Source organism: Oratosquilla oratoria, chromosome 12 (genome assembly GCF_046742065.1).
Source record: "Oratosquilla oratoria isolate Oo_2021 chromosome 12, ASM4674206v1, whole genome shotgun sequence".
Classification (NCBI taxonomy): Eukaryota; Metazoa; Arthropoda; class Malacostraca; order Stomatopoda; family Squillidae; genus Oratosquilla; species Oratosquilla oratoria.
Window position 1 is genome coordinate 72,593,793 of NC_134788.1, and position 9,372 is coordinate 72,603,164.

At 41.6% G+C, this 9,372-nt stretch overlaps 1 protein-coding gene across 1 annotated transcript in view; it reads left to right on the forward strand.

Annotated features, from left to right (window-relative positions):
* LOC143032019 (uncharacterized) overlaps positions 1-9,372 on the forward strand; it is a 428,918-nt gene that overhangs the window by 143,452 nt on the left and 276,094 nt on the right. The gene's annotated exons all lie outside the window — the stretch shown is intronic.

Here is a 9,372-nt window from a genome sequence, read left to right on the forward strand (position 1 = left end):
CTTAATCGCAAAGACAAAGATGTCATTGACCCACTAACCTCCATCTATCTATGCACCAATCAAATTCGACCCTTACATACGTCAAACCAATCAACACACCGAACGGTGCCACATGTACAAACTCTTTTATACAACACAACAGTCAACACATAAAACGTCACTCCTAAGCTCCACCCCTTACACGTGACGTCATCAGGTCAACGTCCTAGCCACCCCCACCAGAAACCGCAAATGACCTCATCAAGGTCACGTTGACCCACTATCCCCCATCTAGGTACCTATGCTACGGTGGTGAGAGCAAAACCTTCCCTTATTTCGGGAGGAGAGGTGAAATGCCTCCGCATGATTACACTAACATGACATAAATATAATATCGTGGCACCACGGAGGGAGAGGAGGGGGGGGGAAGAACAGATAGAAATAACGGAAGGAAGAGAGAGAGAGAGAGATTGGATTCTGGATTCCAAGAAAAGACCACCTCGCTTGCGCGGGATCGGGTTTTGTGGGAGGGGAAGAATGTCTGTTAGAAAATGAAAAGATAGTAGTGTATAAAAGAGGGCTATTGCCACCGGGCGAATTGCGAGCGATTAGGGGCTAGTATGTTGTCGTGGCTTTAGGAGAACTGGGCTAGGAACTTGGACGGTGGCGCCAATGCCGGGAGGAAGAGCATATTATATCACCAACGAAAGTTTGGAAAATGGTAGGAGACGTAGTAGGAGAGAAAGGGGGAAAAACGGAAAAATCTTTAGTGGGAGGTAAACTGAAATGAGAAGATGTAGTATAAGAGAAAGTGAGAAAGGAAGCGAATTTTAGTCGAAGAAAAAGGAAGTGTATATGTTTGTGCGTGGGATGCGGCTATGTTCGTGAGAGGTGTATGTGTGTAATTTACGGTTAGTGAGTAGATTTCACTTCCCGCGTGTAGAGGGCGTTCCTGATTAGCCCCAGGTAAGGCATGAGAATTCCTGTTTTACCCCAGGTCGGGTTTGAGTACCGATATTATTATTATTATTATTATTATTATTATTATTATTACCATTACTATTATTACATTATTGCGGTTATCACCAGTCAAGCTGGTGAAGGGGTGTGTTACTTGTTGGTGCGGTTATACACGTTTTATCGTGTACACCGCACGTGGGACGGGCGCAGCTGACAGATAGTCTGTACGGTGTGGTCTAGGTGTAATATGTTGTATCAGATGTTTGTGTTTGGCGTGCAGTTTTTCTAGGTGTCTTGAGTGAAGTTTGTGTTTGTGTTGGTTGAGTGGACGGATGTTGGAAATTTGGTGTAGAGACTCAGTGGTTCTGAAGTCGCTCCATCGCGAGCCCGTGATGAACTGGACAGCGGCATTCTGAACCTTCTGATGCTCGTAGTTATTGGTGGCACATGTCAGCTGGCTTAGTCCCGGGGACTGGCACAGAATCGGTCTGACGAGGGCTAGGTACAATCGACGTTTGGTTCTCAGTGTTGCAGTTTTGAAGCGTCTGAGCTTACCCAGCACAGCCCTAGCCTTCGCTCCCTGCTTGCGGAAGTGTGGGGTCCAGGTAAGGCCATTATCAAGTGTGCTACCCAGCACACGGGTATGGTCCTTCGCTGGGATGTTTGTGTTGTTTATTTTAAGAGGAGTGTTTGTGATTGTTCTGTTGGTTCGTTTGCAGCGGAAGTGTACAGCATTGCATTTCGACGCGTTGGTCTTAATGCGCCACTGTTGCTCCCACGCGTGTGCCCCGTCTAGGATGTTTTGCATTACGTGTAACGCTCCCTGCAGCGTTTTGTGTCTGCTTATGTGGTTAGTGTCGTCCGCATACGAAAGAGTTAGAGCCTGGTTGCGAGGATAAGCCGGCTCTGGCAGGTCATTCGTATATAGATTGTACAGAGTGGGGGCAAGGACTGACCCTTGCGGCACTCCAGCCTTCGGCACAAAAGGTTGGGACAGACAGCCCCGCCACTTTATTCTAATTGACCTGTCGTCCAGGTAGTTGCAGAGCAACCTTGTGAACGGCAGGGCAAAGTCGAAGTTGTGGTACAATTTGTACTTAAGACCTTCGTGCCAGACAGCATCGAATGCCTTCTCCACATCCTTACAAACCAAAATGGCCTTACCAGGGCGACCGTCTGGCGGTCTTTGAACCCATTGAGTGATTATGGATATTACGTCTTCTGCACCGCGCCCCGGCCGAAAACCAAACTGGCAGTCCCTCAGCACATTCTCCGTCTCTAGGTACACGGTCAGGCGGCGGCTTAAGACGTGCTCGAACACCTTTCCAAAGTACTCCAGAAGGGAGATGGGCCGATATGAAAGGGGGGCGGAGGTGGGTTTCTGAGGTTTAGGAATGAGGATGGTATGGGAGGCCTTGAATAGTTGTGGGAAGTACCCAGAGGCTAGTGAGCTGTTATATAGTGTCGTCATGTGTGAGATTATGTTGTCTGGCATACGTTTGAGTATGTGTGCATCGATGCCTGAAGGGCCAGGGGATTTTAGTTTTAATGCCGGGCTTCCGGCACGCAGGTAGTTCCTACGTCGTCAGATACGGGGAGGGAGGGAGGGAGGGTAGAGCCCATGTCGCCCAGACGAAGGCGGGAAGGGGTGTGTATGTGTGTGTGTGTGTGTGTTGGCTAAGGCAATAACTAAAATCTAAACTTAAATCTAATGACTTAAATCTACAAAACTGAAACCTATTTTTTTTTTCATCTTAACTCTAAGTTTTGTATATTGATGTGTGCCTATGCTCGCTTTTTATTATTCATGAAAAAGGGGGGTGGGGGATAGTTACGTCTAGAAAAAAGGGGGGGTTACATTTCCGATAAAAAAGGGGGAGGGATACTTCCCTCGGTCATATTTCTACTCCTACGTATATATTGTGTATTGTGGAGTGGGTAGATCACCGCTTTGTGTTCTTTCGAAGCTCAGCGGCAATCTAGCGTGTTCCTTCATGTAGTGGGAGTGTGTTGTCTGTGGGTGAACGTGTAGTTTCAGTGTTGATTTGTATGAGCTTCTCCCTTACACGGGAGGCACGCTCGTGTAGGTAAGTGTTCAGTGGTTGAATGTCAGCTTCCTCGTGTAGTGCTTGTGCAGTTTTTATGTCAGGGTAGTACGTGTTTGTAATGAACTTTAGTGCTTTGTTTTGAACCGCTTGCAATGTTTGCATGCCTGTCTTTGGTAATGTGTGTAACGGTATTATCGGGTACGTAAGTGTGCTCCGTATAATATGTGCGAGATACAGCAGGGTTTTCTTGTACTTGACAGAGAGGTTTTTGAATCTCTGCAGCCGTTGTAGGCCGAGAGATGCAAGCACCTTCCTGTCGCGCACATGGGCCGCCCCACCATTGGTGGTAATCGTCCAGCCAAGTATCTTGCCCTTATTATCTGCGTAATTGCGCGGAGCCCCGTCAATGACGACGGGTGCACGCCTACGTCCCTGTGTGGGGATGAGTTTAAATTTGTCTGTGTTTGTTCGTATTTTGTGTTTCCGCTCGTATGCATTTACTTGCTCGACTGCTTTCGCAGTCGTTAACGCAAGCATACGCTCCGAGCGGCCAGGATATGTTATAATCTGTGTGATGTCATCTGCGTATATTATGCTCTGACATTGTGGGTGTGGTGAAGGGAGGTCTTCTAAATAAATGTTGTAGAGTGTTGGGCTTAATACGCTTCCCTGCGGTACTCCACAGAGTGGAGCGAAGTATGGCCCATAGTGGTTTTGTATACGTATGCAAGCAGTTCTACCTATGCACCAATCAAATTCGACCTTTACATGCGTCAAACCAATCAACACATCCAACGGTGCCGCATGTACAACCTTTTATACAACGCACCAATCAACACATAAAACGTCATTCTTAAGCTCCACCCCTTACACGTGACGTCATCAGGCCAACGACCTAGCCACGCCCACAGGAAACCGCAAATGACGTCATCAGGGTCAACGACCGACGCAGCAGCAGCACTGATTGTGGCAAATTTGTCTAAAAGACATTTACTATGCACCAACCAGATTCGACCCTTACATACGTCAAACCAATCAACACATCCAACGGTGACGAATGTACCTCTTTTATACAACGCACCAATCAACACATACAACGTCACTCCTAAGCTCCACCCCTTACAAGTGACGTCATCAGGTCAACGACCTAGCCACGCCCACCGGAAACAGCAAATGACGTCACAAGGGTCACATTGACCCACTAACATCTAATAATAATAACAACTGAACTCCATCTACCTATGCACCAAATTCCACGTTTACATGCGTCAAACCAATCAACACATCCAACGGTGCCCAACCTCTTATGTACAACGAACCAAAATCGACGGCATTTTGCCTAGTGTGAAGATGGAAATCGACGGCATTTTTGCCTGGTGTGTACATGAAAATCGACGGTAATTTTGCTCAGTATGTAGATGGAAATCGACGGCATTTTTGCCTAGTGTGAAGGAGGAAATCGACGGCACTTTTGCCTAGTGTGAAGATGAAAACCGACAGCCTTTTGCCCTGTGTGAAGGAGAAAATCAACGGCATTTTTTGCCTAGTGTGAAGAGAGTGATCGACGGTATTTTTGCCGAGTGTGTAGATGGAAATCGACGGTATTTTTGCCCGGTGTGAAGGAGTAAATCGACGGCCTTTTTGCCCTGTGTGAAGATGGAAATCGACGGTATTTTGGCCTAGTGTGAAGATGGAAATCGACGGTGTTTTTGCCTAGTTTGAAGATGGAAATCGACGGTGTTTTTGCCTAGTTTAAGACGACGTGAAAGGGAAATCAAGATGTTGTCATGGTATCAGGGAGCGAAATTTTCAGGTCAGCACGTGGCCTTACGTAACACTGAACGAAACATTCTGAGAAAGCCGTGTAAAGAAAAATGTTTTAAGAAGAAAAGACAATGAATTTTGACAATTGTGTTCATATTAATACTGAGCGAAACATTTTGAGAAAATCATTAATACATGACAATTGTGTCGAACGAAACATTCTGAGAATTTTTTTAAACACGTGGAGAGAAAGATGTTTTAAAAATATAGAAAATATGATGGATTTTGATGCGACGTGACGTCATAACGTCGGCATCAAAGCGCGGGAAGATTTTTCGGGTCATCGCGCGTAGGCAACTTTTTCCTTGACTTTTGGCGATGAAGACATATTTCTGTATTTTGAGCACCAAAAACTCGATAGAGATAATCAGGAAACTTAATATATGTATATATATATATATATGTATATATATATATATATATATATATATATATATATATAAATGGCGTTTTCTATCGACGTCACGAACATAATGACGGCAATGGAGCGCGGTGCATTGTGGGATTAATGACGTCTTTCCCAATGTGAGAATCTAAAAATTAGTGTTTTTCTTTTTCTTTTTGTCATCTATGCATGAGCACAGTTGTATGATTAAGCAATTGTTACACATAGATTATACTTCTGACAACAACATATTTCCACCAAAATGTAAATATTTCTTGTCCAAACTCACCCTTTTTGGCGCATTCCGTGTACTGCAAAGTATCTACATTAAATACAATGTCTTCATTTGATTCCTTCTTCCTTAAAGAACCTAATATTACAAATTAATCGACAAAAGTAATTATAAAGATATCAAGTATCAAGATGATATAATGTTAATCATCAAAATTCGCAAACACAATAGCAAATGTACTCGTACCTCCAACCTCCATTTGAATAACGACAATATGACTTCCGTTGCAGACATCTAGACGTCTCTAAGGACATATTCAACAGCATATGACGGAGAGATAATTTGTTGTTTGGAGATTTGAAAAATTAAATTTTGTAACCATATATCAAAAGCCCACGAATCAAAATGCCATAGTCAATACTATCCCATTGTTCATAATCCCACACATAATATTCCAGGATGTTGATAGTATTAACTATATGTTAAAGTATAATTTCATTTGATAAATTTATTAATGAATATAGGCCTAGGTTAATTGGCGTGGGATTTTTACCAATGGGATTATGACCTTATGGGACTCTGTCATGGATTCGACACAGGCAAGGTCATCATATCAAGACAACAGGTCAGGACTCGCAGTAATGGATTTAAACTGGACAAAATTAAATTAAGTTGTTTTAAGAAATGGTTAGACAACTTTATGCACGGGGATTACAGGTGGTAATGGACATGGAACTGCCTAGTGTAGGCCACATGGTCTCTTGCAATCTCCTTCGTTCTTATGTTCTTATCACACTGGGCGCCGACGACCGTTGAGAGCTCGTTCGAGTCAAAAACGACTTCGGTTACAAAATTAAAATTTTCAAATATTCAAATGATATTTCCGTTACATCTAGCAAAGATGAAGGATGAACTAAGAGATTGTGTAAACCTAGATATGGATGTTAGACATACTGTTGAATTGTTCTTAGGGATGTCTAGGTTTCTGTAATAAGCAAAGTCATAATTCTAGTTATATTCAAATGTTGGAGGTTGGAGGTAGGATGATGTCGGAGGAAAAATAGCCCAGTGTGATTGATAACCCTCATGGAGGCTAGCCAGTCGGCCATATTGGATTTGCAAGTCTGCACCTAGATGCTACGCAAGTTTGACGACAATTATTAAAAGATCAAACTATTTGTAATGAAAATTCCCTTAACGATAAGAAATATAAAATAATGAAAATAATAATATATATATTGGGATCCGGCGAATTCACCGACAACAATTCATCGACACGCTCAATTCATCGATATACACAATTCATCGAAAAATAGAAATATTCTAATTTGAAATATATATCTAGGTTGTGTTTTCATCCTTGATTTAGTATACTTTTATTTTTGATAATGAAATAATTACTTTCATAACCCTTATTTAGGATGAAGAATTTCTTTTCGTAGTATTCATCAAGAATAGAAATTCTTTAATGACAGAACTATTGAAAATGACAAATTAGTTTAAACTAAACTTAGAACTATAAATTGGTTTACTTAAAATTATAAAGCTAGGTTATGGGCTATTGCTCGCAAATAACACTAGGCAACAAATTTCAACTTTTTTCCTGTTACAGACACGTGATCTACTGATTCCTACTAAATTATGATGCTGATTTCATATCTGATGTCTAAATTTCACTATCACGTCCATATTTTCTGTAACTGACAACCCCTATTTTTCATTTTTTTCCACTCGCTCAGTAGTCCAAGCTACTTTTCCAAGTGAAGTTTTATTTATGTTTATGGGTTTCTTTCCTCTTTTTTTCTGACTTAAGACAGACAGTGGATTTCCCCTGACGGAGTTACCACCCCGGCACCCAACCATCCACCATCTTTATTCGTCGTTTATAGGGTGACGAACTCTCCTTCTGCAGGAACCAACAGTAATCTCCCATCATATTTGGATTAAAATTACGTTGATATCTGCTTTCCATAACGAAGATCTGATGGTGGAAGTGTTCACCATGCTCGTCGCTTACAGCACCAAGGTTGGCCGGGAAGAAGTCAAAATGAGAATGTAAAAAATGTATTTTCAAAGATATTCTGCATCACGTTTGTTCATAAGAGTTCAGCATGTTCTCTGTTAGTTCACAATAGTTTCCAGCTTTATGGTTTCCAAGAAAATTTCTTACAACTTCAACAAACGATGTCCATGCACTCAGTTCCATCTCATTTTGGCTAGATGGAAACGATGAGTCACGGATGACATCTTAGCATCTGTCAATATTCCTCTGAATTTATCCTTTAAATATTGGAAACCACTACCTTGATGATCCATACCCTTTACAAAATTCTTCATAATGTGAAGTGGTGGAAGATGTACTTTCTAAGCGTCGATAAGGGCTGCATGCTTCACATTATGTTTACCAACAACATCCTCAGTTCTAGATGGCCTATCATGTTTCTTGTAGTGGTTCTTGTCATCTCTGCTGTTCCATTGGCACAAAAAGCATATGCTTTGTGTAGCCCAATTGCGACCCAAGAAGTAATGATGCAACTTCAAGGTCGCCACAAGTATTCCATGTGTGCTCCTTATATTTGGTAATCCTTAGCAGCAGTTCCATGGATTCATAAGTTTTTAAGGCCAGTGCCATGTGCTACAGGTATTAAAGGTTTTTCATTGCCGTGTAGTAAGACAGCTTTAATGCTAGCTTTATTAGAGTCAGTGAAAAGTCTCCATTGTTTAAGAGCATAGAGACAGCCAATTTGTTGCATTAGACTATTGATATCGTGGCAGAAACAAACGTTATTCTCCTGAGAGTAAAATGATGAAAACTGCAGATGGCGATGACAGAAATGAGAAATTTAGGTGTTTGGCTGGAGAAGATTCCATCCTTGACTTACCAAATATGGGTAACTATCTGCATCTGGAATATATATATGCCATCTTTTTCTGTTGCTATGTCACTAGTAGAATCTTCAGAAGAACTGCTGTCATCGTTGCTGGTGGAAGTGGTGGCGGGTTTGCTTCATCATGTGGTACTGGTTTCATTGCTGATTCACAGTTTGGGTACGTGATCTTTGATTTGTTTTTCTTTCAGAAACCAGCAATCTTTGTTAAACAAAAATAACAATCATTGACGTGATTTTTTGGCTCACGCCAAACCATGGGGACTGAGAACGGCATAACTTTTCTTTTACCATCTACCCAAGCTACTAAAAATGCCATTGCACGGTGCACAACAAATATGTGGTGCCCAGTCCTTGTCATAATCTCCTAATTTACAGTCAAAATGGTACTTATAGGCAAGTTTAAGCTTTGTTGTTATGTTTCTACGTTGTTGCTTCAGTGTATATCGTCCACAGACATAGCAGAAGTTGTTCGGGTGATTTACACAAACTCGACTTTGATGCCATTTGAAGTACCATACAATATCTGAAAAAAAAAAAAATTGAATGCAAAATAAGATAGAAATACGCTTTGGTACAAAATAAATGCTACAAAAATACAACAACTATCCCAGCCTGATTACTTGCCAGCAGAGTTTCAATAAACGTCCTACTTGCCTGTAAGATAGCGACAACTAGGAGTAAATTTTATTTTACAAATTCGTTAGATGTGGATGGGAAGAGTAGGATATGTGATTTGCTTCTTACGGAAAATCTAAATATAATTTGCATATTACACAAAATCTAGACGCGAAAGAGCAAATTCAATTATAGATATGAATATACCATATCAAAATCACATAGAAACACTTATTTGCTCTTTTGTAACCATTTTTTTGTTGCCCAGTGTAATTGGTAAGCGAAATTGTGAGTCCTACTTTGTGTCTGCACATCAGCGACGTGTCGATTTCAAAACGGAAGAAGAAAAAGAATCCAGACAGAAAGGACACCGCGAGATGAGACATAAGTGGGCAAGACAGACAAGCCATGGAGGTCTGGGTGTCAATCACGCTGATT